The sequence below is a fragment of the Chiloscyllium punctatum genome, chromosome 28 (assembly GCF_047496795.1).
Source record: "Chiloscyllium punctatum isolate Juve2018m chromosome 28, sChiPun1.3, whole genome shotgun sequence".
NCBI classification, from domain to species: domain Eukaryota; kingdom Metazoa; phylum Chordata; class Chondrichthyes; order Orectolobiformes; family Hemiscylliidae; genus Chiloscyllium; species Chiloscyllium punctatum.
In genome coordinates, this window is record NC_092766.1 from 20,917,496 (window position 1) to 20,921,587 (window position 4,092).

Sequence of the window (4,092 nt, forward strand, 5' to 3'; positions counted from 1 at the left end):
AAACACCAGAGGGAGGGTCACCAGATCCGAAACATTAACGCTCATGTTTCTCCACAGATGTCCCCAGACCAGCGAAACACTTGCCCCCTTCGCCACGATGCCCCAGTCCCGTTCCCACACCCCGACAGTAACCCTTGCTCTTGCTCCTGGTTTACAGCATTCCCAGTTCTTCTGATTTTTATTTGGCTAGAGTCGCATGCCGCGAGTCTGACCCAAATTATCAGTCAGCCAATATTGAACAAAGTGATTAAGGTAGAGAGACACGAACAACTTGTCACGGTGATGGTGTGAAACAGAACAATAAGGAAGATTTTAGAGATACAGAACAGTGTGGTGGGTCACATGTGGTGTGACATTAACCGAATATCATGGTTGATGCCATTACCACGGCTAAGGCAGTTGCCTATCCAATGCTGTTTGGCGATTATGCGTTGTTGTGTATCTCGAAAGCTGCCTTGGCCGAGAATTAGTCTAAGATTGAAAACCAAATATCCTTGATTGGTGAACTCTTTCCCGCCGGGGTGTGAATAATCCTGTCTGGCAATTGTAATGCCGTTACCATTCATCCATTGGCACACCGTCTGCATGGGCTCGCCAATACAGCATTACTGGGTATCTTGTGGTATCTTGTGGTATCATTGCCTGCAGCATAAGTGACAAACAACATTGCCTGAGTCACAGGAGTGCCTGTTGTGTACGTGGTGCGTGGTGTACCAACGGGTGATGGTAGTGTCCATGTCTTGCAGAAGTTCCGAAGCTGTGCTGTTGTGGTTAATGCTGTGTGAAGGCTGAGTAGTTTACTGTAAACGGTCGTATGTTCTAATTTTGCTGGGTGTTTGAAGGTGATAAGTGAAGTCATGGGGATGTTCTTAGTGAGATGCTCATCATCATTGGTGACACGTTGAATCCTGTGAAGAACGTCCTGAACTCCAGGAAAGCACTGACGATGAAAGATACTCTATTAGTCGCATCCTCTGTCTGTCTTGTGATGAGTTCACAGCAGATTTTCACGTGGCACACCGGAACTTGCGATCAATCAGTTCAACATGTACCCCATCATCATGAGGATATCCTTCAAAATCTTTCGGTGTCTGTCACATTATTCCTCATCTGAGCGGTTCCTGTGCAGGTGAAGCGCTTGTCCTTACGGTATGGTTTCTTTAATACATTTGGGGTGGAAGCTGGAGAAGTGCCGTATCGTGTAGTTATCCTTGGGCTTGCGGTGGAGTGCGATACTGAGGTGTTATTCCTTAATTTTGGTTTGTGGTGGGTTTATTTGTATCATCCTTATAGATGGAATAGGCATTCAGTTAAAACCACGAACAGAAATACCAGGAGAATCTCAGCAGATCTTACAGCGTCTATTCAGAGAGAATCAGAGACAAATATTTCAAAACTTCATCAGAACTCGGTAATTTCCCACAGGCACTGCCAAACTGGCTAGTTTCGACAGCAGTTTCTGTTTTTGGTTCAGATTCCCAGAATTCACAGTTCTTTACATTAACAATGCAGAAACTTTCTTGTCGTTCGTCATACCAAAGGCTTCTGTTTGGAAAACATTTTCCTGACCCCATTAGAAACACGAAACGGTGCAGCACAGAAAACAGATGCATTATGAATATCAGTCGCTGTCGCCCTGGGGCTATTGAACTAGTAACATTTCAGTTAACAGTCAAATGAGCTGAAACTTCCAACCTAATACCTTGGATGAGCCTTGAAAGCAGTCTGTGATTGACCTCCAACTTCAGGCTGCCATTCCCGGAACGACAACTGTCCTCTATCAGTTTTACTTTTCCGAAATAAAGACTGGGGCATTCATAATGGAGACATGGGAACAGTCTGATCCCATCCACTACAGACACACTCATGTCGCTGGGAACCAGCTCTCCTCGAATGGGAAACATCCCCCTTCGAGCCTCTTAGTATCTTGTGTGGTATCGAGTATTTTCATTGTCCCAGAGTCCAGATGAGGTTTGTATTCCTCATGTACAGGACCGAGAATTATTTCAATGTCTCCGATCAGTTCATGTCCTGAGAACATCAGAGTCAATGTCCCGTTCTCTTAAAGAAGGGGAAGTTGTCCTGACTGTTTCCTGTCAGTCTGACAGTTCACCCTTCTTCATTCTCCTCTGAGTCCATTTCGCAAAGAGTTTCTGAAGATTCACGAAGCTGGAGACTGGGTGACGTGCTTTACCTCCTTAATATTTTTTCACCTGACAAGTGACAATCTCGTCACAATTGTCTGTCTTTCACCATATCCAGGGATGAGAATTCCCGTTTTGTAGAGGGATTCCCGATGCTGGTGAGTTTCGCTTTGGAGCAAAGATGGTTTGTCAGCAATTTCCAGCGGCTATTTATAATGATGGGAGAAGTAGTGGTGGGGATTGGCTCTTCGACGAGCGGGGGGAAGTGTTGCCACTGACCAGAGTTAGTGAACGGAGGACGAGGGTAAAATGAATCTATTCAAAAGCAGCACTTCTGCACAGTACATTCAAAGAATACTGCAAAATCTCGATGGGTCTAGCAGTAACTGCGAAAAGAGAAACGGAGATAATGTTTTTAGTGTGTTGCATTTTCGATTAATAACTTGAGTTTGCGAAGTCCCATCAACTGTCTGGTCTTGTTTGTTGAGACGAAATTTCTGAACTGTGAGCGAGAATTCGTTCACACGATGTCACTGAAAACAGAGCCAGCAGAATTTGAACCTACGGAGAGAAGCCCCAATGGATTTCTAATCCATCACCTGTATCACGCTGCCATGACCACACGCGCGCAGCGCTGTCTTAGGATGTCTTATGTAATGGAAAGTTCCAACCTGAAACACCACGATTTGGCTTTTCCTGGTACCCCAGTATTCGCTGTCACACTCTCTTGATGTGCGCATGTCGTCATGGCCGCATCAATTTGAATTGCACACATATTGATGAGAGATAAAGTGGATGGGTAGGATCCATTTTCATGCGCAGAAAGGTGAATAAACACAGCACTGGATCGAGAAATAAAAATGTCCTTGTATTTGTCTAGCCCTTTCAGTGCCAGTAGAATTAAAGCCATTGAAGTGCTCTTGAAAAATATCACCAATGGCAAATCTGATGTGCAAATCAGGTCTATTATTTTTAATCAGAGTTCAAAATATGAAAATGTTTCAAATACACAGAGCGGCACTCGAGAGCGTAGACCTAACTTCAGGGGCTTATTCTGTTCTGATGTACACCCTCGAGAAATTGGGACGAGAGTGCTTTCTAACAGCTGAAGGGATCAAACGTTTAAGAAAATCATAAGGAGGATATTCACTCTTTCAGAGGATAGCAAATCTGTGGGGTTCCTAACAACAGAGGGTTGTGAAGGCGAGGTGTATTCAAGGCTGTGATATACAGACATGGAGCATCACGGAGATGAGGCTGAAAACTGGGGTTCAGAATTAACCAAATCAGCCATGATCTCATTGAATTTTGTCGCAGACTTGATGGGCTGAATTGCTTCCATCTGCTCTCATAACTTTGCCGTCATTTGGAAGATGCCGGACACCATGTTAAAAGAAGAAAAGCACAACTTTAGGAAGAGGTGGTTTCAGTCAAACTGAGTCAACATTATTTATTGAGAGAAAAATCACACTTGGCATTTTTCCAGATTTCTTTGCTAATATGACTAACAGAGTTGATCAAGGGAGCTGTTCGTCTGATTGTGCTTGGGCATGAAACAAACAAAGATTAGTTACATAATCTGTATTTTCTTTATGTCAAAAGTAATGTCTTTCCTGATGGTCACAACAAAGGAGATGGTTTCCAAGAAAAGACAGAGACTATGTCACCTGGAAACTAATCGATGACCAAAATATGGCTCGCGTTGTTCTCTGGGACATATATGATTTATTGATTATTGTCATCCAAACTTTTTTTACCATTGAACCGTGAGTGGGAGATGGGAAAATCAGATCACCTGTAACTTTTGCCATCTTTTATCACTCCCGTATAGTATTCTTTTCTTGTAAGTAGTGGTTACTGCAGGTGTACCTTACAAGTGCAATCGCAGTATACGGGCTGGTTGTAGTTCATGATTGCAGCTCACCAGTTGTCCGACTGTTTCTCCTAT